Source organism: Sapajus apella, unplaced genomic scaffold, assembly GCF_009761245.1.
Source record: "Sapajus apella isolate SASKATOON/1434 unplaced genomic scaffold, GSC_monkey_1.0 scaffold28, whole genome shotgun sequence".
NCBI lineage: Eukaryota > Metazoa > Chordata > Mammalia > Primates > Cebidae > Sapajus > Sapajus apella.
In genome coordinates this window covers 20,407,675-20,431,505 of record NW_022436968.1, presented here as the reverse complement: position 1 = coordinate 20,431,505, position 23,831 = coordinate 20,407,675, and the positions used below count along the sequence as shown (strand labels likewise).

At 41.1% G+C, this 23,831-nt stretch overlaps 3 pseudogenes across 1 annotated transcript; all 3 read right to left on the bottom strand.

Moving 5' to 3' along the window:
* Window positions 1–1,207: 1,207 nt before the first annotated feature.
* On the bottom strand, window positions 1,208–3,103 carry LOC116561238 (annotated as a pseudogene).
* Window positions 3,104–5,514: 2,411 nt separating this feature from the next.
* Window positions 5,515–6,240, bottom strand: LOC116561145 (annotated as a pseudogene).
* A 9,274-nt stretch (window positions 6,241–15,514) lies between these two features.
* On the bottom strand, window positions 15,515–16,972 carry LOC116561144 (annotated as a pseudogene). The gene has a single exon (XR_004273308.1). The product of XR_004273308.1 is annotated as a myeloid leukemia factor 2 pseudogene (transcript).
* Between the last annotated feature and the right edge of the window lie 6,859 nt (window positions 16,973–23,831).

Below are 23,831 nucleotides of genomic sequence, written 5' to 3'. Positions count from 1 at the left end.
TGTCTTTAATTCATGTTACTCCTTCAACCTGGATTCTGAAATGAATACCCATTGAACTAAGCTGCAGCTGACGTATACCAAGAGGGAGAAATAAACCTCTGTTGTCATAAACCATTGAGATTTAGGGGTGTTTCTTATTGCCACATAAAAGCTTATTAATACAATAATCTTACAAATTAGCACAGGAGCTATCTATTGACAGTAGTTATCAGGTAGGCAATATACATATTCCAGATGAAGTGCTAGAGTCCAAATAGCTAAGATAAAAACATGCCTCACAAAGAAGCGTAATTGATATTAATCTTAATTTTCTACCTAGGACTTTTTCACCTATCTGGTTGATAACAGGTTATAGAGTATAATATTTCCAGCTTCTTCATGTTCATTAAAAGACCTCCATTGTACTCCATCAAATTAAGACTGTTATTAATCTAATGTGTCTCCAAACAAAAACTAACGGGCTGAGCCTGGTGGCTCACTCCTGTAATCCCAGAACTTTGGGAGGCCAAGGTAGGCAGATCAAGAGGTCAGAAGTTCAAAACCAGCCTGACCAACATGGTGAAACTCCATCTCTACTAAAAATACACAAAATTAGCCTGGTGTGGTAGCAAACACCTGTAATCCCAGCTACTCGGGAGGCTGAGGCAGGAGAATCCTGCTTGAACCCTGGAGGTGGAGGTTGCAGTGAGAGGAGATTATGCCATTGCACTGCAGCCTGGGCAACAGAGCAAGACTCCTCTCAAACAAAAACAACAAAAAACCTTTTTCTGCTAACTTTTAAGGAAATCCTCACTTTCATTTAAAGATTCCTAATTCCAGAGGTGAGAAAACAATTTGCATTTACAACTTTGAATAGGCAATTCAGTTGACCTTCAACCTTTCTAACAGTTTCAAAAGCAAAATCATACATTAGAATATAACACAAAAGCACTAGAAGCCAGACAACATTCAATAAGTTTTAACAGCCAATGAAACTCCAGACCATAATTAGTTCCTCCCTCAGTATTTTATCCTAAGAACCTAAGAAATTTTTACATTTTGTAGGCTTGATATCTTTTAAGGCCAAATATCGTAGCCTTATTTTTTCTTTATTTTTATTTTTTTAATTTTTTGGAGGGAGGTATTCACATATTTGATATTTGAAAATCACTTTTCTTAACAACTATGATAAGAAAGTTTTCTAGACTTTGTCCTTAAGCGCAAGCCATTCTTCCTACATGACGTGACCCACAACACAAAAACTTAAAGCTCCACAGAAGAGTGAGACTTTGCTGTCTTCTGATGGATGTTATCAAAGTTGAGGGCTAAAGGACACTTTGGTGGTATAGCTTGGGACAGATTCTTTTTCCTTAAGATCTTCAATATAGGCTTTCATAAATTCTTTGTTTGTTTGTTTGTTTGTTTGTTTGAGACACAGCCTCACTCTGTCACCCAGACTAGAGTCCAGTGGCACAATCTAGGTTCACTGCAACCCCCACCTTCTGGGCTCAAGTGATTCTCCTACCTCAGCCTCCAGAGTAGCTGGGATTACAGGCGCATACCACCATGCCTGGCTAATTTTTGTATTTTTAGTAGAGATGGGGTCTCACCATGTTAGCCAAGCTGGTCTCCAACTCCTGACCTCAACTGATCAAACAACCTTGGCCTCCCAAAGTGCTGAGATTACAGGCGTGAGCCAATGCACCCAGCCTCATAAATTCTTTATCAAGGCTCACACCTGTAATTCCAACACTTTGGGAGGCTGAGGTGAGCAGATCATTTGAGCCCAGGAGTTCGAGACTAGCCTGGCCAATATGGCAAAACCCCATCTCTACTAAATATACAAAAATTCACTGGATGTGGTGATGCACACCTGTGGTCCCAATTATTCAGGAGGCTGAGGTGAAAGAATCGCTTGAATCCAGGAGGTGGAGGTTGCAGTGAGCTGAGATCGCGCCACTGAACTCAAGCCTGGGTGACAGAGCAAGCCTCTATCAAAAAACAAAGCAGGGGCAGGGATGGTTCATAAGGCTTACAAATTTTAAACATGTGGAGGAGTCACAAAGGGTAGTTGAAAGCCCTTTGTGACCAAGTGGTCCCCACTGACAACTAATAAGGTGTGCTACTTTAGGTTAAGCATGGGATAAGGCAGGTAGGTCAACTTGATTTTATATAAGAGAAAGCCCTGCAGCTCTCCCAACCTGTCTCTATCTCGTGTCACATCAGTCAGGTTATTATTGCTGATATCCAACCACTGCAAATAGACATCCTCAGTACACAGATTGGGACAGTGGAAAACTTGTTTGTGGAGATATCTACAAATGCAACTGGTTTCCAATTACTTAATTCAAAAGGCAGCTCTATGAATTCTAGATTTCCAGAACAATCCGGTCTCTCTAGATTTCACCATCTCCCAGTTCTGGAGAAATGCTCTTCAGATAGTTGAAACTCACATTGAGTTATTTCAGGTTCTTCAAACAATTAATTTCAGCTGGAAGATGTGAGATTTGTTTCTTTGGCAGATCCTGAATTCTCATCGAATGAAACAGCTCAATATAATATGTAGGAGTGATTTGAATCAGCGTGTCGTATATTTGCCATTCTCCCAGGTGCATCTGCTCCTTCAACAAATCTGGCAGCTCCGTCCAGTGCTCCCCAGAAAGTCCAAACACAAATGCACTGCTCCATTTGCCTCCGTCCTTAGGAAGTGAACGCTGCCTTGTGAGAGCGTTCCTTTCTATCTCTTCAAGAAGCCACATGCTGGTGTCTATGAAGCTATTCTTGCAGTACACTGCCGGGGGCATGCCTTTCGTCCTGTGCTTGGCCTCGAGGTTCCACTCCTCCTTTGTCTTTTCCAATGTACTCTTCTCAAGACTTTGTGCCTCCTGCTTCTGCCAAACTTGTGCTCTTGACATGAGTTTCCCACAAGGCTCTGACAAAAGAAATGTCAAATATGATCACTTTATGTCCCATTTTGGGAGCATGAAATTACCTGTGGGGAATGCAGATCTTTTTGGTGGGTTCTGGTCCTTGGGTGAGAAGGGATTTTTTGTGGCTAAAAGGCTGTCACCCTGGAGTTCTGGGCTGACTTCAGCCCAGCCAATACCTACATCACCAGACTGGGGGCCTCCGTTCCCTCCTCTCGTCTTTCTTTTTTAGAGACAGGGTCTTGCTCTGTCACCTAGGCTTGAGTGCAGTGGCACAATCATAGTTCACTGCAGTCTCAGACTCCTGATCTCATTGATCCTCCTGCCTTGGCCTTGCAAAGCATGGGGATTACAGGTGTGAGCCACTGCACCCAGCTGCCTCAATTTTTAAAGAAAGAATTTATTTTAAATCCTGCATCTGTACGATATCAAAACAATTAGTCAAATCAATGAAAATATTAGGCAATTCAGTAGTTTGGTGCAATGTTGCCACAAAGCGAGTCTCCGACTCCTGCCCGCAAGTGATCCTCCCACCTCGGCCTCCCAAAGCACTGGGATTATAGGCATGAACCACCGTGCCTGGCTCTTTTTGTTTTCTTTAGGAAAAAAAAATAATGGCTTCGTTTCATACCTAACAAATTGGAAAACTGGCTTGGCCTCTAGGCCAGACAGGTGTTATAATACTCCTACTGAGTTTAGCATACCATTCAGCCACAGACAGAGCTCCTGGGCCTTGCTGACCCCCCTTTAGTATCCCTTCCAAACAAACCAATGCTTTGTCCCATTGTCACACATTTTACTTCTACATATGCTGTAAACTCCATACTCTATTATTTTTTGTTTAAACAATCAATCTTTTTTACTTGGGGTGGTTTTTTTTTTTTTTTTTGCTTTTATTATTATTTTAAATGGATACATAGTAATTGTACATATTTTTGAGGTACAATGTGATGTTTAGATACATATAAATGTATCTAATTACACATAAAATGTGTAATGACCAAGTCTGGGTAATAAGCATATCCATCACCTCAAACACCTATCGTTTCATGGTTTTGAGAACATTCAAAATCTGCTTTTCTAGCTATTTGAAAATATACAATAAATTGTCGTTAATTATAGCCTCCCAGTAGTGTTATAGAACAATAGGAATTATTCCTCCTACCTAGTTGTTCTTTTATTTCTGTCAACTTTTGCCTCTCTTCCCCTCCCCACCAACCCTCTCTTCCTCTAATAACCACTCTACTACTTTTTACCTCTAAAAGATCAACTTTGTAGCTTCCACATATAAAGAAGAACACACGGTATTTATCTTTGTAGCTTCCACATTTAAGGAAGAACACACGGTATTTATCTTTCTGTGTCTGGATTATTTCACTCACCCTAACATCCTCCAAGTTTATTCAGGTTGCTGTGCATGACAGAATTTTAAAATTTGTTATGGCAGTATTCTATTGTGCTATATACCATGCTTTCTTTTTTTAATTTAAATAAATTTATTTGTGAAAAAAAACATCTGGACATAAGTCTTATCCACAATGTCATAACTCATTCTTGGGAGTACTCTTATGCAGTTTGTAAGAGAAATACCATGTGAAGCATCAGCTGAACATTTATCAAAATTCATAAAGCCATCAAACCTGAGTATTACATAATACATAATGACAATGATACAGTAATAAAAATACAATATCAAATACTCACTATTTTGTGAGTTACAAACTACAATATAAACACTTTAGGCACTTTTTTTTTTGAGATGGAGTTTTACTCTTTTTGCCCAGGCTAGAGTGCAGTGGTGCGATCTCGGCTCATCGCAACCCCCACCTCCTAGGTTCAAGCAGCTCTCCTGCCTTAGCCTCTCTAGTAGCCAGGATTACAGGCAGCACCATGCCCAGCTAATTTTGTATCTTTAGTAGAGACGGGGTTTCTCCATGTTGGTAAGATTGGTCTCGAACTCCCTATCTCAGGTGATTCGCATGCCTCAGCCTCCTAACGTGCTGGGATTACAAGCATGACCCACCACGCCCAGCCATGACCCCATTTTCAAAAATGAAAAAATATTTCTCTTACAGCCTTATTTCAAGCATTTCCAGTTAGATACATCTTTATATATATTTACTAACAATAGATGGCAAAACAATGTCTTCGTATCTGTAGGTAAAATATATTACTTGCCTAATGTTTGCACTCTGAAGTATACTTTGACACATGCCAATTCAGATAAGAGAATGAAACTGTGCAATGACAAAATCCTGGCTGATGATAAAGACTTGGATAGTTTTCATATTAAGTTAAAAAAATTTACATTACTGAAGAAAGAATCAAGGACATACAAAGAAGCAACATCATTCTTTCTCAACAAAGCAGTCTAATTCCAGGGAATGGGTTTTCCATTTTGAATTCAAATGCCTGGTCCCAAAGTTGAATTCTTTCAAATCCAGGAGCTTCCTGCCACTGTGAGGCAACAGCAATGATGAAGCAAGTTGGGAGGAAAGTGTTAACTGAACTACAGAGATGGTCACTGTTAAAACAAGTTCCTAGAAGTCCTCTGGCTCACCCAGAGGTGAAAGGCAGCCAAAACTATCAACACAAAAGGAAAATGCACTCACTGAACTGCACGCATAGAGCTTCTAGGAGGGTTCACAGTTCTTGGCATAGGCTCCTGGTTGTAGTTTACAATATCTGCCTTCAGTACTCTCTGTGACTGTTCTACTTCTGCTGTGTTTTGATCCCAAGGATTTCAGCAACAACTTTCTGAAAGCACAAGGAGACCTGGAGCTGGAGATGATTACAAGTCTTAAAGTAATTTCATACGAACAAACCATTTCAAAGTACCAAGAGTCTCCTGTCTTGGCTGAGACAACGTGGCTACTTAAACCATTTTCCTGGCAAAACCGTAAGTGTTTTTCAGGTTTTACTGTTCGCATGTGCTCCAAATCAATTTTATTGCTTACCAAGGCAACCAGTGGCTGAGTTTCTGACTCCTTGCGCACTTTTTTCACCACGGTATAACAATCTTCTAAATTCTCAAAGCTTTGATAATTTGTAATATCAAATACCAAGAGGATTCCCTGTGCTCCATAGATATATTTTTCCAACATTTTGCCTCCTATTGTCTGCCCTCCTATATCCCAAATTTGAAGGGTAACAATCAAGTTTCCTGGCAGTGTTATCCTTCTCAAAAGGAAATTCAGTCCTGTAGTTTGTTTGTACTGTTTCCCAAAAGTTTCTTGAGCAAAACCCGTAGCTAAGGAGGTCTTCCCAGAGGCGCTGTGTCCAGCATGACGATTTTCAGTTGCCAGTCCTGGCTCTCCTCCTCAGAGTCCAACATGGTGTCCCAAGAACCAGGGCCGCCCCACGAGGTGGAGCGGGGAAGGGAAGAAGGAAGGCTTTGCGGGCAGAGGAGAGGAGGAAGGGAGGGAGTGGTGGCAGGACCCCCGCCCACCCCGGTATGTCCGCACCAGCTGGAGGGATCCGAGGAGAATCACTCGCCAGGCCCCATCTTGCCAACCTCCCTTCCCTCTGCCACCATGCTTTCTTTTCCATTCATCTGTTGATGGATATCTAGGTAGATTCCATGTCTTAACTGTTGTAAATAGTGCCGCAATAAACATGAGAGTGCGGATATCTCTCTGACATACCGATTTCCTTTCCTTTGGATATATACCTAGAGGTGGGATTGCTGGATCATCTGGTAGTTTTATTTTTAGGGTTTTTTTTGTTTTGTTTTGTTTTGTTTTGTCTTGAGACAAAGTCTCGCTCTTGTGGCCCAGGCTAGACTACAGTGGCACGATCTTGGCTTGCTGCAACCTCTGCGAGTTTAAGAGATTCTCCTGCCTCAACCTCCTGAGTAGCTGGAATCCCAGGCACATGCCACTAAACCTGGGTAATTTTTGTATTTTGAGTATAGATGGGGTTTCCCCATGTTGGCCAGGCTGGTCTGGAACTCCTGACCTCAAGTGATCCAACTGCCTTGGCCTCCCAAAGTGCTAGGATTACAGGCATGAGCCACTGTGCCGGGCCTATTTTTAGTGTTTTGAGGAACCTCTATACTGTTTTCCGTAATGACTGCTAATTTGTATGGCCACCAAGAGGGCATAAGAGTTCTGCTTTCTCCAACTCCTTACTAGCATTTGTGGGGTATTTTTTTTAGTTTTGTTTTTTGTTTTTAATAATAGCCTTTCCAACTGGGGTGAGAGAACTCATTGTGGTTTTGATTTACCTTTCGCTGATGATTGGTGGTGTTAAACATTTTTTCATATACCTCTGGGCCATATGTATATCTTCCTGTATGAGAGGAGATATCAACTCGACTCATTTTCCCATTTTTAATATTTTTTTCATGTCCATTCTTTTCTTTCTTTCCTTTTTTTTTTTTTTTTGGCTGTTGAGCTGTTTAAGTTCATTATGTATTCTTGATATTAATCCCTAGTTGGATAAATAGCTTGCAAATAGTTTCTGCCATTCTGTAAATCAACTCTTCACTCTGTTGATAATTTTCTTTGCTGTGCAGAAGTTTTTTAGTTTGATAGAATTCCACTTGTCTGTTTTTGCCTTTACTGCCTAGGCTTATGAGATCTTTTCCATAAAAATCTTAGAGCAGAGCAATGTGCTGAAGCATTTCTCCTGTCTTCATAGTTTTGGTTCTTTTTTTTTTTTTTTTAAGATGGAGTCTCACTCTGCCACCCAGGCTGGAGTGCAGTGACACAATCTCGGCTCACTGCAACTTCTACCTCCTGAGTTCAAACGATTCTCCTGCCTCAGCTTCCTGAGTATCTGGAACTACAGGCATGTACCACAATGCCTGGCTAATTTTTTTTTAATTTTTAGTAGAGACAGGGTTTCACCATGTTAGCCAGGATGGTCTCAATCTCCTGACTTTGAGATTCACCCACCTCAGCCTCCCAAAGTGCTGGGATTATATGCATGAGCTGCCATGCCCCACCAGTTTTGGGTCTTACATTTAAATCTTTAATCCATTTTGAGTTTTTTCTTCTTTTATATTTATATATATATATATATACATATATATATATATGTATATATATACATACATTTTGTGTTTTAGGTTTTGGGGTACATGTGAAGAACATGCAGGATTGTTGCATAGGTACATACATGGCAATGTGGTTTGCTGCCTTCCTCCCCATCACCTATATCTGGTGCTTCTCCCCATATTATTCCTCCCCAACACCCCATACCCCGTCATCCCTCCCCTAGTTCCCACCGACAGACCTCAGTATGTGATGCTCCCCTCTCTGTGTCCATGTGTTCTCATTGTTCAATACCCACACCTATGAGTGAGAACATGCGATGTTTGATTTTCTGTTCTTGTGTCAGTTTGCTGAGAATGATGGTTTCCAGTTTCATCCGTGTCCCTACAAAGGACACGAACTCATCGTTTTTTATGGCTGCATAGTATTCCATGGTGTATATGTGCCAAATTTTCCCTGTCCAGTCTATCATCAATGGGCATTTGGGTTGGTTCCAAGTCTTTGCTATTGTAAACAGTGCTGCAGTGAACATTCGTGTGTGTGTATCCTTATAAAAGAACGACTTATAATCCTTTGGATATATACCCAATAATGGGATTGCTGGGTCAAATGGAATTTCTATTTCTAGGTCCTTGAGGAATTGCCACACTGTCTTCCACAATGGTTGAACTAATTACACTCCCACCAACAGTGTAAAAGTGTTCCTATTTCTCCACATCCTCTCTGGCATCTGTTGTCTCCAGATTTTTTAATGATCGCCATTCTAACTGGCATGAGATGGTATCTCAATGTAGTTTTGATTTGCCTTTCTCTAATGACCAGTGATGATGAGCATTTTTTTATATGTTTGTTGGACTCATGTATGTCCTCTTTTGTAAAGTGTCTGTTCATATCCTTCGTCGACTTTTGAATGGGCTTATTTGTTTTTTTCTTGTAAATCTGTTTTAGTTCTTTGTAGATTCTGGATATTAGCCCTTTGTCAGATGGGTAGATTGCAAAATTTTTTTTCCCGTTCTGTTGGTTGCCAGTTCACTCTAATGATTGTTTCTTTTGCTGTGCAGAAACTCTGGAATTTAATTAGGTCCCATTTGTCTATTTTGGCTTTTGTTGCCAATGCTTTTGGTGTTTTAGTCATGAAGTCCTCGCCTATGCCTATGTCCTGAATGGTTTTGCCTAGATTTTCTTCTAGGGTTTTTATGGTGTTAGGTCTTATGTTTAAGTCTTTAATCCATCTGGAGTTAATTTTAGTGTAAGGTGTCAGGAAGGGGTCCAGTTTCTGCTTTCTGCACATGGTTAGCCAGCTTTCCCAACACCATTTATTAAACAGGGACTCCTTTCCCCATTGCTTGTTTTTGTGAGGTTTATCAAAGATCAGATGGTTGTAGATGTGTAGCGTTGCCTTCAAGGCCTCTGTTCTGGTCCATTGGTCTATATCTTTGTTTTGGTACCAGTACCATGCTGTTTTGATTACTGTAGCCTTGTAGTATGGTTTGAAGTCAGATAGTGTGATGTCTCCCACTTTGTTCTTTTTGCTTAGAATTGACTTGGCTATACAGGCTGCCTTTTGGTTCCATATGAAGTTTAAGGTGGTTTTTTCCAGTTCTGTGAAGAAGGCCATTGGTAGCTTGATGGGGATAGTGTCGAATCTACAAATTACCTTGGGCAGTATGGCCATTTTCATGATATTGATTCTTCCTAACCATGAGCATGGAATGTTTCTCCATCTGTTTGTGTCCTCTCTTATTTCACTGAGCAGTGGTTTGTAGTTTTCCTTGAAGAGTTCCTTTACATTCTTTCTTACTTGTATTCCTAGGTATTTTATTCTCGTTGTAGCAATTATGAATGGCAGTTCATTCTTGATTTGACTCTCTTTAAGTCTGTTATTGTTGTATAGGAATGCTTGTGATTTTTGCACATTGATTTTGTATCCTGAGACTTTGCTGAAGTTGCTTATCAGTTTCAGGAGATTTGGGGCTGAGACGATGGGATCTTCTAAATATACAATCATGTCGTCTGCAAATAGAGACAATTTGACTTCCTCCTTTCCTAATTAAATACTGTTTATTTCTTTTTCTTGCCTGATTGCTCTGGCTAGAACTTCCAGTACTCTATTGAGTAGGAGTGGTGAGAGAGGACATCCTTATCTAGTGCCAGATTTCAAAGGGAATGCTTCCAGTTTTTGCCCATTCAGTATGATATTGGCTGTGGGTTTGTCATAAATAACTTTTATTTTGAGATATGTTCCATCAATACCTAGTTTATTCAGAGTTTTTAGCATAAAGGCTGTTGAATTTTGTCGAAGGACTTCTCTGAATATATTGAGATAATAATGTGGTTTTTGTCTTTGGTCCTGTTTATGTGGTGAATTACATTTATAGACTTGCATATGTTGAACCAGCCTTGCATCCCTGGGATGAATCCTACTTGATCGTGATGGATAAGCTTTTTGATGTGCTGTTGCAGTTGGTTTGCCAGTATTTTATTGAAGATTCTTGCATCTATGTTCATCATGGATATTGGCCTGAAGTTTTCTTTTCTTGTTGAGTGTCTGCCGGGTTTTGGTATCAAGATGATGTTGATCTCATAAAACTACTTGGGAAGGATTCCCTCTTTTTGGATTGTTTGGAATAGTTTCAGAAGGAGTGGTACCAGCTCCTCTTTGTATGTCTGGTAGAATTTAGCTATGAACCCATCTGGACCTGGCCTTTTTTTTGGTTGGTAGGCTATTCATTGCTCCCTCAACTTCAGCCCTTGTTATTGGTCTATTTAGGGTTTTGACTTCTTTGTGGTTTAGGCTTGGGAGGATGCATGTGTCTGGGAATTTATCCATTTCTTCTGGTTTATGTGCATAGAGTTGTTTGTAGTAATCTCTGATGGTTTTTTTGTATTTCTGTGGAATCTGTGGTGATATCCCCTTTATCATTTTTTATTGCATCTATTTGATTATTCTCTCTTTTCTTTTTTATTAATCTGGCTAGTGGTCTATTTTGTTGATCTTTTAAAAAAAAACAGCTCCTGGATTTATTGATTTTTGAAGGGTTTTTTGTGTCTCTGTCTCCTTCAGTTCGGCTCTGATCTTAGTTATTTCTTGTCTTCTGCCAGGTTTTGAGTTTTTTTGATCTTGTGCCTCTAGCTTTTTCAATTTTGATGATAGGGTGTCAATTTTATATATTTCCTTACTTCTCATGTGGGCATTTATTGCTATATGTTTTCCTCCAGACACTGCTTTAAATGTGTCCCAGAGATTCTGGTATGTTGTATCTCCATTCTCATTGGTTTTGAAGAACATCTTTATTTCTGCCTTCATTTCATTGTTTATCCAGTCAACATTCAAGAGCTAGTTGTTCAGTTTCCATGAAGCTGTGTGGTTCTGAGTTAGTTTCTGAATTCTGAATTCTAACTTGATTGCACTGTGGTCTGAGAGACTGTTTGTTATGATTTCCGTTCTTTTGCATTTGCTGAGGAGTGATTTACTTCCAATTGTGTGGTCAGTTTTAGAGTAGGTATGATGTGGTGCTGAGAAGAATGTATATTCTGTGAATTTCGGGTGGAGAGTTCTGTAAATGTCTGTTAGGTTTGCTTGGTTCATGTCTGAGTTCAAGTCCTGGATATCCTTTTTAATTTTCTGTCTCATTGATCTGTCTAATATTGACAGTGGGGTGTTAAAGTGTCCCACTATTATTGTGTGAGGGTCTAAGTCTCTTTGTAAGTCATTAAGAACTTGCTTTATGTATCTGGGTGCTCCTGTATTGGCTGCATATATATTTAGGATCATTAGCACTTCATGTTGCATTGATCCTTTTACCATTATGTAATGTCCTTCTTTGTCTCTTTTGATCTTTGTTGGTTTGAAGCCTATTTTATCAGAGACTAGGATTGCAACTCCTGCTTTTTATTTTATTTTATTTTATTTTTGCTCTCCATTTGCTTGATAAATCTGCCTCCATCCCTTTATTTTGAGCCTATGTGTATCTTTGCATGTGAGATGGGTTTCCTGGATACAGCACACGGATGGGTTTTTACTTTTTATCCAATTTGCCAGTCTGTGTCTTTTGATCGGGGCATTTAGCCCGTTTACATTTAGGGTTAATGTTGTTATGCTAGTTGATGCAGTTTCTTCATTATGTTGGTACTATTTACCATTTGGTGTGTTTTGGAGTGGCTGGTACTGATTGTTCCTTTCTATGTTTAGTGCTTCTTTCAGGAGCTCTTGTGAAGCAGGCCTCATGGTGATGAAATCTCTGAGTAATCGCTTGTTCGAAAAGGATTTTATTTCTCCTTCGCTTATGAAACTGAGTTTGGCTGGATATGAAATTCTAGGTTGAAAGTTCTTTTCTTTAAGGATGTTGAATATTGGTCCCCACTCTCTTCTGGCTTGCAGGGTTTCTGCTGAGAGATCCGCTGTGAGTCTGATGGGCTTCCTTTTGTGGGTAATCCAATCTTTCTCTCTGGCTGCCCTTAGCATTTTCTCCTTTATTTCAACCCTGGTGAATCTGATGATTATGTGCCTTGGGGCTGCTCTTCTTGACGAATATCTTTGTGGTGTTTTCTGTATTTCCTGGACTTGAATATTGGCCTGCCTTGCTAGGTTGGGGAAGTTTTCCTGGATAATATCCTGAAGAGTGTTTTCCAGCTTGGATTCATTCTCTCCGTCACATTCAGGTACACCTATCAAATGTAGATTAGGTCTTTTCACATAATCCCGTATTTCTTGGAGGCTTTGTTTGTTTCTTTTTACTATTTTTTCTCTAATCTTGCCTTCTCGTTTTATTTCATTGAGTTGGTCTTCACCCTCTGATATCCTTTCTTCTGCTTGGTCAATTCGGCTTTTGAAATTTGTGTATGCTTCACGAAGTTCTTGTGTTGTGTTTTTCATCAATTCATTTATATTCCTTTCTAAGCTGTTTATTCTCGTTAGCATTTCATCAAACCTTTTTCAAGGTTCTTAGTTTCTATGCATTGGGTTAGAACATGTTCTTTTAGCTCAGAGACGTTTCTTTTTACCTACCTTCTGAAGCCTGTTTCTGTCAATTCATTAGACTTGTTCTCCATCCAGCCTTGTTCCCTTGCTGATGAGGAGTTGTGATCCCTTGGAGGAGGAGAGGCATTTTGGTGTTGGGTGTTTTCATCCTTTTTGCACTGGTTTCTTCCCATCTTTGTGGATTTATTTACCTGTGGTCTTTGTAGTTGGTGACTTTCAGATGGGGTCTGAGTGGATGTCCTGTTTGTTGATGATGAACTTATTTCCTTCTGTTTCTTAGTTTTCCTTCTAACAGTCAGGCCCCTCTGCTGTAGGACTGCTGGAGGCCCACTCCAGACCCTTCTTGCCTGGGGATCACCTGCAGTGGCTGCACAACAGTAAGGGTTGCTGCCATTTTCTTCTTCTGCTATCTTTGTCCCAGCAGGATACCCACCAGATGTCAGTCTGAGCTCTCCTTTATGAGGTGACTCTGGATATATGGGGGTCAGGGAGCTGCTTGAGGAGACAATCTGTTCTTTATAGGAGCTCAGGTACTGAGTTGTGAGCTCCATTGTTCTGTTTAGAGTTGCTGGGCAGGTGTATTTAAGTCTGCTGCAGCAGAACTCATAGCCACCTTTTTTTCTGCAGGTGCTCTGTCCCAGGAAGGTAGGGCTTTATTTATAAGTTTCTGTCATGCTGCTGCCTTTTTTCAGGGATGCCCTGCCCAGTGAGGAGGCAGCCTAGTCACAGTCTGCCAGCAGAGGTGTTGCTGAGCTGCAGTGGGCTTCTCCCAGCTGCCATGTGAACTTCCCTGCAGTCCTGTTTATAGGGGAATAGTTAGAACTGCCTCAGCAATGGCAGCCCACCTCTGTAATGGAGGACTCTCTCTGTAATGGCGGACTGCCTTGGCAGTGGCAGGCTGCCTCAGTAATGGCAGACTGCCTTGGCAATGACGGATGCCCCTCCCCCACAGAGCTGGACCATCCCGGGTTCAGCTGTGCTTGCTGTGAAACTCAATCCAGATCATTTCAGATGCTGGTCTTTGTGGGGAGGTGGGACCAGCCGAGCCTGATCACCTGGCTCCCTGCCTCAGTCCCCTTTTTTTTTCAATTGAATGGGTGACTCTGTCTCCCAGGCATTCCAGTTGCCAGTTGAAAAGGCGCCTGGATTTGTGTGAGATTTTGTGGGGAGACCCGCTGCGCCGACTGAAACAGCCGAGCTGGAGATTCATGGCACTTTTCCGTCTGGGAATCTCCTGGCCTGGCTCCCTATTTCAGTTACCTTTTTATCAGTTGAATGGGTAACTCTGTCCCCCAGGCGCTCCAGTTGCCAGCTGAGAGGTCACCCGGACCTGTGTGAGTTTTTATGGGAGACCTGCTGCTCCGGCTGAAATAACCACACTGGAGACCTATAGCACTCCTTCGTCCGGGAATCTCCTGGTCTGTGGGCAATAAAAATCCATCTGGAAATGTGGTGACCATTCACCCTCTGCACTCTTGCTGGGAGCTGCAATCCAGAGCTGCTCCTACTTGGCCATCTTGGATCCCCTCCTTTTTTTTCTTTTTTTTTAAAATACGGTGAGAGACAGGAGTCTAGTTTCATTTTTTTTACATACAAATATTCAGTTTTCCATCACCATTTATTGAAAAGACTGTGCCTTCCCCAATAAATGTTCTTCACATCTTTGTTGAAAATAAGTTAACTGTAATATGTGGATTTACTTTTGGGCTCTCCATTCTGTCCCATTCATCTGTTTGCCTGTTTTTGTGCTAGTGCCATCTTGTTTTGTTACTATAGCTCTGTAGTATATTTTGAAGTCCAATAGTGTGATGCCTCTAATTTTGTTCTTTTTGCTCACGATTGCTTTGGCTATTCGGGGCTTTTTGTGGTTACACAGGAATTTTAAGATCTTTTTTCTTTTTTTTTATATATTTTTTATAGGGATAGTATTGAATCTGTAGATCACTTTTAGTAATATGGTCATTTTCACAATATTCTTCCAAGAATATTAGAAACATGAACATGGAATATCTTTCCATTTTTGAATGCGTCGTCTTCAATTTCTTTCATCAGTGTTTTATAGTTTTTCTATAGTTTATAGAGAAACATCTTTAGCTTTCACCTTCTTTGTTAAATTTATTCCTAGGAATTTTTTGGGAGTAGCTATTGTAAATTGGATTGCTTTCTTGATTCCTTATTCTGCCAGTTCCTTGTTAATGTATAAAAATGCTACTGATTTTTGTATGTGGTTTTTGTATCCTGCAACTTTACTAAGCTTTTTTTTCAGTTCTAAGAGTTTTTGGTGGCACTTTTAGGGTTTTCTATATATAAGATCATATTATTTGCAAACAGGGACAATTTGACTTTCTCCTTCCCAACTTGGATGCCCTTTATTTCTCTTGCCTAATTGCTCTAGCTAGGCAATTATCTTTTTAAAATATTGACATAATAAGATAAAAATTTTATATATTTACCTACATAGTTTCTGTTTCCAGTGCTCGTTATTCCTTTATGTAGGTTTGTATTTCCAACTGTTCTTTCTGCCTAAAATATTTCCTTTAATATTTTCCGTAATGTGGATATGCTGGTCATAAGTCCTTTCAGCTTTTTAATATCTAAAAGGTCTTTATTTTGTCTTATTATTTTTTTTCTTTTTTCCAGTCTCCTTTATTCCATAAACACCTAGTTATAAGTTGCACAAATCAAAAAATAAGGGTGTAGGGAAGAGTCTTGTGATGTGTGTGGGCAGGAGGGAGAAAGAGTTGGGAACCAGTCTGCTCCTTTCACAGCCCTGGACAGGGCTACGGCCCCTCAATGGGGGCTCTGAGGAAGAGGTGGGCAAAGATCCAGGGTAGCTGAGGGATGGAGGAGGCCCCTAAACCCAGAGCTCACCCCAAAAGACCCTTCAATGCATGGCAGGAATAGAATGGGAAAGCTGAGGGCGTTTGATTTGAAGACGGAGTGGCAGAATGAAAAATCAAGTTAGTAGATGCAGAGGAGGAGTCATCATGGTAAGGGGATTAAAGAAGGAAAGGAAAAAAGCAGGGAAAGGGTGCAGTGAAAAGTTCTCCCTGAGACCCCCAGGGAGAGGTGGGGGCCGGCTTGCCTGTTAATTTACTATTAAATTGGGGATGGGATTCAGAGAGGAAAAAGTTATTTCAGGGGATGATTTCTCAGCCTCTTAGCCTGTACAAGAGAGGCTGAGGGCCCAGGGCCCTCACCATAGCGGCGGGACTGTAGGGAAGGGGAGTCCTCAGGTCCCTGGATGGCCAGGTGGGGAGGTCCCTCTGCCCTTCGTCCCCCCGCCCCTGAGGACTCAAGCCGCCGAAACTCCAGGGGGCGCTGCTGCCGGAATCGGGACGTCTCCTGCCGCCACTAGTCATCAAAAGCTGCGGCCTCTCCGTCATCCAGGTTGATATAGTCCTGCCGCTCCTCCTGGTCACCTGTGCGATGGTTTCGGGAGCGCTGGAGGATGTGAGCCCTGTCCCGGATGTGATGCCCGATGGACATCTGTTCCAGTCCACTGTCTGAATCCCGAACAATCCTCCGTGTCTCCCGGATCCCGCCTGGTGCCGAGCGCATCTCTGATGTCTCTTGGTAAACGTTGGGGGCACCATCGCCGGTATTGGAATAGGAGACAGTAGAAAATGAGAAGGTCTGGCAGTTGCCTCCAGCTGTCATGTGTTCCATGTTACCAATCATGTCGTTCATCATCCCAAACATGTCCATGAAGCCACCCGACATTCCCAGCATCACAAAGGGGGAGACAGCTCCAGTCTGCTGCATCCTGCTGCTGGCAGGCCTGGTCCCTGGCATGTTGCCATCTGTGATGCTGAGGAAGGGGCTATATCCAAAGCCACCTGGCAACATACGCCTGATATGCTGACGGTGAATAGCAAAGGGGTCCATCAGGAACATGGGATCCTCAGGCTCCACATCCCTCATGAAGCGGAACATCCTGATCTCAGCTCCAGGGGTCTCCACACAGTGCCCGATTTGGGCTCAGCGGCCCATCTGGCCGGTTTCGCTTCCCGGTGCGCTGCAGGGTCAGGGTCTCGGCCCGGGACGCAGGGATTGGTCCGAGCTCAAGCTCCGCGGCCTCCCGCGCCGCCTCCTCCCACAGCTGCCACCTCTGTACCTATTTTGTCTTTTTTTTTTTTTTTTTTTTTTTTTGAGACGGAGTTTCACTCATGTTACCCAGGCTGGAGTGCAATGGCACGATCTCGGCTCACCACAACCTCCGCCTCCTGGGTTCAGGCAATTCTCCTGCCTCAGCCTCCTGAGTAGCTGGGATTACAGGCACGTGCCACCATGCCCAGCTAAGTTTTTGTATTTTTAGCAGAGACGGGGTTTCACCATGTTGACCAGGATGGTCTCGATCTCTTGACCTCATGATCCACCCGCCTCGGCCTCCCAAAGTGCTGGGATTACAGGCTTGAGCCACCGCGCCCGGCCTTATTTTTTAAGATATATTTATTTATTTAGAGATGGAATCTAACTATGTTGCCCAGGCTGAACTCAAACTCCTGGGCTCAAGTGATCCTCCCACCTCAGCCTCCTGAATAGCTGGGATTACAGACATGCACCACCATGTGCTGGCTTAAAAGATATCTTAATACACAATTTTAGGTTGACAGCTTTTTCTTTTTAAGTATTTTAAAGCTGTTGTTCCACTGTTTTCTTTTGTTTACCTTGTCTCTGCAAGAAATGTTTATCATGATTATCTCCTTTCTTCTGTACATATAATATCTGCTTTCTCCCCTGGCTGCTTTTTTTTTTTTTTTTTTTTTTTTTTGAGATGGAGTCTCACTCTGTCACCCAGGCTGGAGTGCAGTGGCATGATCTCAGCTCACTGCAACCTCCGCCTCCTGGGTTCAAGCAATTCTCCTGCCTCAATCCCCCAAGTAGCTGAGATTACAGGCACCCACCATCACACCTGGCTAATTTTTGTATTTTTAGTAGAGATGGGGTTTCAGCATGTTGGCAAGGTTAGTATTGAACTCCTTACCTCAGGTCATCCACCCAGCTCAGCCTCCCAAAGTGCTGGGATTATAGGTGTGAGCCACTGTACCGAGCCGGCCCTCTGGCTGCTTTTAATATTTTTTCTTTATAATTTATTTTAAGTGACTTGATTATGATTTTGCCTTGGTGTAGTTTTTTTTTTTTTTTTCACATTTCTTGTGCTTCTGGTTTGTTGAGCTTCTTGTATCTGTTGGTTTATAGCTTTTATCAAATTTGGAAATGTCATGGCTTTTATTTCTTCCTAGACTTTTTTTTTCTATCACCCCTTTCCTTCAGGACTCCAACAAGATATATATTAGGCCACCAGACAAGAAATGTTCTGTCATCTTTATCTCCTTTCTTCTGTAAATATTATACGTTCTTTCTCCTCTGGCTTTTTTTTTTTTTTTTTTTTTTAGATGGAGCCTCACTCTGTTGCCCAGGCTGGAGTGCAGTGGCGCCATCTTGGCTTATTGCAACCCCTGCCTCCTGGGTTCAAGTGATTCTCCTGCCTCAGCCTCCTGAGTAACTGGGAGTACAGGTGCCTACCATCACACCCAGCTAATTTTTGTATTAACTTGACATTGTCCCACAGCTTACTGATGATCGGTTCCTTTTTTCTTATACCCCAGTCTTATATTGTGAGTTTCATTTTGCATGGCTTATATTGCCATGTTTTAAAGTTCACTCATTTTTTTCTGCAGTGTCTAACCTGTCATTGATCCTGTCCAGTGTATTTTAAATCTTAGTCATTGTTTTTATCTTCAAAAGTTCAATTTGTATCTTTTTCATATTTCCTATGTCTTTAGTTAACATATTCAACCCTTCCTCTAGATCAGAGTTTCTCAACCTCAGCACTCCTGACAATTTGGGCTAGATAATTTTTTTGTCTTGGGGGACTATTTGGTGCATAAAGAATGTTTAGCAACATCCCTGGATTCTATCTACATCATGCCGTTGGCACCACTACCCCCAAGTTATGACAACCAAACTATCTCCAGACATTGCCAAATGTCACCAGGGATGGGGAATATGCCTCTACTGAAAACTATTACTCTAGATTTTGAGATACAAGGAATACAGTTATAATTGCTGTTTTAATGTCCTTATGTACTTTTTTTTTTTTTTTGAGACAGGGTCTTATCTATGATGGAATATAGTGGTGTGATCTCAGCTTACTGTAGCCTCAGCCTCCCCAGTGATTCTCTCACCTCAGCCTCCCAAGTAGCTGGGACTATAGGCGTGTGCCATCATACTTGGCTCATTTTTGCATTTTTTGTAGAGACGGGGTTTCGTCATGTTGCCCAGGCTGGTCTCAAACTCCTGGGCTCGAGGGATCTGCCTGCTTTGCCCTCCCAAAGTACTAGGGTTATAGGCGTGAACCACCATGCCTGGCCCATGTCTACTAATGCTATCAGCTATGTCCATTTTATGCAGTTTTGATTGATTGATTTTTTCTCCTTATACTTTTTCTGCTTCTTTGCATGCCTTAGAGTTGTCTTTTTTAAATTGTGTGTCAGACATTGTAAATTTTACTTTGTTGGGTGCTGGATATTCTCATATACCTATAAACATCCTTGAGCTTTATTCTGAGATGCAACTATGTTACCTGGAAAAAGTTTGATCCTTTCGGTTCTTGCTTTTAAGCCTCATAAGGTGAGATCAGAATAACATTTAATCTAGGGCTAAATTTCTCCCACTATGGAGGCAAAACCCTTCTGAGTACTCTACCCAAAACCCCATTATTTATGAGGTTTTCAAGTCTGGGTGGGGAGAATCGGCACTATTCTTGGCCCCGCATGAGCTTCTTATGAGTTCATTTCGTGTGTCGTTTTTCCCCGTGCATGTGCTGGAAAGTACTCAGCTGAGTATGTGAGGGAGAACCTCTGGACATTTTGGTGATTCTCTCTTTCTCTGAGAACCTTTCTCCTCTCCAGTATTTTATTCTGCAAACTCCAACAGCTTTGGTCTTTTTGGTCTTTCCCACCTTCATCTCTTCAACTTTCAGGTCTTTTCCTTAGGTCCGGAAGGTCACTGCATCTTGCTTGGGTTCCCCCTTTAATGCTCGTGCCCTGCAGCCTGGAAACTCTCCTTAGGCACTAAGCTCTGACAATCACTGGGCTCACTTGACTAGCTTCCCATCTCTCAGGGATCACTCTTCATTGTCTCATGTCCAGTGCCTTAAAAACCATTGTTTCATAGATTTCGTCTGATTTTTTTTAGTGATTTCAGGCAGAAGGGTAAATCTGATCTCTGTGACTCCATCTGGGCTGGAAACAAATCTGTACCACATTTAAGTTTTTAATTTATCTGGAATTTATATGGCTATTAAATCTTCTTAGTTATTAAATTTCTGACCATAACCATGCTTTGCTCTCACTCTCGATCGAAAAGTTTGAATGGAAATAAAATTCTACACTTAAAATAACTTTTACTCTAAACTTCAAAGGTATTTTTTCTGTTTTTGAGCATCTAATGTTGATAGGAAATCTGATATTTGTTTGATTCTTGCTTTTTCTTCTAAGATAATTTAATCATTTATTGATTACACATGATAATGGATGATACACAAGCTTCATTCTCATCTATAATTTTATCTGGTACCATTATTCAATTTAGATATATTGCATGGGATGTGCTAACAATCATTTTTATAACCAATAATTTCATGATTTTGCTTGGGTAATCTCTTTTAATGGTGAACTTCAGGTTGCAACAGTAACTATCAGTTCAACTACACCAAAGTTTCTGAAAACAATGGCTTCTCCACCCAAGCAGGTTGCATATAAATTTCAAATAGAACCTGGCATCACCCTGAGAGAATTCTAACTTCACACTGTTGGGGGAAATTTACCAAGATGGCTTCAGCGTAGACTAACTTTACACAGCACATTAAAAAAAAAAAAGACATTTATTCAGCATTACAATCAGACTATTACATTTAGCAATCAACAGCATGGGTGCAAAAAAAAAAAAAAAAAATCAAGCCGGGAGTGGTAGCTCATGCCTGTAATCCCAGCACTTTGAGAGGCCAAGGCACGTGGATCCCTTGAGGCCAGGAGTTCAGACCACCCTGGCTAACATAGTAAAACCCTGCTCTACTAAAATAACAAAAATTAAACAGGCATGGTGGTACATGCTTGTAATCCCAGCTATTCGAAAGGCTGAGGCATGAGAATCACTTGAACCCAGGAGGCAGAGGTTGCTGTGAGCCAAGATGGCACCACTGCATTACAGCCTGGATGACAGAGCAAGGCCCTGTCTTGAAAAAAACCCTACAGTAATGCAAATGAATCTTTTCCATAGACCTGGCAATAAATTGTGTTTGGTGAAGATGCAACTGATGACCACTTTGTGGAAAAGATGATTCCAAGCATTATTCTATTTATTATAAATATCGATCAGTTTTCATCTATTGACAAATTCATTTTGGCATTCCTGATTGCTTCTATATGTGTTTGTTCTTTAAATGCCCTTTCAACTGGTTTTAATTTATTAGTGTTTTCTTTATTAGTGAATGTGTTAAATAAAATCTTTGACTTTTTTATTTTTATTTTTATTTTATTTTATTTTTGAGACAAAGTCTCACTCTGTCATCCAGGCTGGAGTGCAGTGGTGGGATGTTGGCTCACTGCAACCTCTGCTTCCGGGGTTCAAGAATTCACTTGCCTCAGCCTCCTGAGTAGCTAGGACTACAGTTGCACCACCCATGTCCAGCTAATTTTTGTATTTTTAGTAGAGACAAGCTTTCACCCTGTTGGCCAGGTTGGTCTTGAACTCCTGACCTTAAGTGATCCACCTGCCTCAGCCTCCCAAAGTGTTGGGAATATAGGCATGAACTACCACACCTGGCAAAATCTTTAACTTTTTAAAATATTTGTATGACAGTCACACTTTTGCCCTATTTTTAAAATAACATTTTATTAGTAGCATATATGAATTATAATGTACATCATTATTATAATGTTTGAGAGGAGTTGGAGAACACTTCAAACTGGGCTTTGGAACAGAGTACATTTTAGCTATGTCCTGGCTTCTTATCAAATCCTCTATGACAAATCTGGCTGGTCACCTATTTCTATAAATAAAATTTATTGGCACACAGCCAAACCCATTCATTTACATATTGTCTCTGGCTGCTTTTGTTCTAAAAAAAAAAAAAAAAAGCCAAGAGTTGCAACAAAGACTATATGACCCATAGGCCTAAAATATTTACTATCTGGCTTTTTAAAAAAAAGTTTATAGACACCTTTGTTAAGATATGACACCAACCTGCTTTACTATATTAACTGAAAATAAAAATTAAAATGGAAATTATTGGGTTTTTCTTTACCTCCAAATGGATATGCAGTGAAATTTACAGGGGTAGAGGGAGCTTCTGCATTTTGAGAGATAGTGTGTGGCGTCTCCTACAGCCCTTGAAGTTAGAGTGAGTTGGGTGTGAATCTATACTCTCCTTGACTAGACTGTTTAACTTTCCTAAGCCTCAGTTAACTTGTCTATCAAATATGGATTAATTATATTTAATTTGGTGGTTGTGAGGATTAATTGAACCGCTATACGTAAAAGGTGTAATACCCAGAACATAGAAATCCATGTTGTTATTGGGCATGGACAAACTTTGGAAAGAACCAAAAGAAATAACATCCATGCCTGGTTTTGTAAAGTCTGTATCTGTTGCCAGCATGCCTGACTTCAAACTTATCACCACTATTTCAATAAAGTGCTCCTCTTCTCCCCACTCAAGAGGTAAAGGCTATGTGCTATGTGTTTGGTTGGCTGAGAATACTCCAAGGAGAAAGTTCACTGAAGTATACCTAGCAACATTTCATCCTTATTGTGATAAAACGAGTGCAAAAATGGCCCCAGTTCTTCTCTTCCCAGTATCTATGCCCCTTATGATGTGACTTTGCAGCTTCCCTCATCTAAATATGAAGTCCATTTTCCCTTCCCTTGAATCTCTACTGGCCTGGTTAATCGCTTAACCAATAGGATGAAGCATAAGTGAATATGCCAGTTCTGAACTGAGGCCTTGAGAAAGAAGACTTGTGTGTCTTCTGCTTGCTCGTTTGGAACCTTTCCTCCACCACGGTAGGAAACCTGAAAGCGCAGAGATGAGTCATAACAGCCATAGCCATGCTAGTCCAATTAGCCCCCAGCTGGCCTGCCAGCTGATCATGGATACCAGTGAACCCAGCTGAAATCAATCAAGACTAGCTCAACAGCAAAACTGCCTAGCAAATCCATAGACTCATGAGCAAAAATAAATATTTTTGGCAGGGTGTGGTGGCTCACACCTGTAATCCCAGCACTTTGGGAGGCCGAGGCGGGTGGATCATCTGAGATTACAAGTTCAAGACCAGCCTGACCAGCATGGTGAAATCCTGTCTCTACTAAAAGATACAAAAAAATTAGCCAGGCATGGTGTCATGTGCCTGTAATCCCAGTCACTTCGGAGGCTGAGGCTGGAGAATTGCTGAAACCCAGGAAGTGGAGGTTGTAGTGAGACAAGATTGTGCCACTGCTCTCCAGCCTGGGGCAACAAGAGAGAAACTTCATCTCAAAATACATATATATATATATATATATATACACACACACACACACACATACATATATGCCAAAATAAATAAATAAATGTTGGATAATTTCTATCCTTGAAACTTGGCTATTAAATGATTGCTGTCTGGTGCTATTCAGTTGGGAATTGTTGAGCACATATCCCGCACATCAAAGTAGAGTGCTCTTCTGAAAAATACCATCCTGACTCAGCCCTGTTATGTCAAGACATGGATGACACAGTCGATCCAGATGCATACTCAAGGAAAAGATTTCCATGAAATATTTGCTCAGAATTCATAGCTGTTGGCCACAAAGACTGTTTAACAGTATTATGCGAACTTTTTTATTTTTTGAGACAAGTTTCACTTTTGTCACTCAGGCTGGAGTGTAATGGCGCAATCTTGG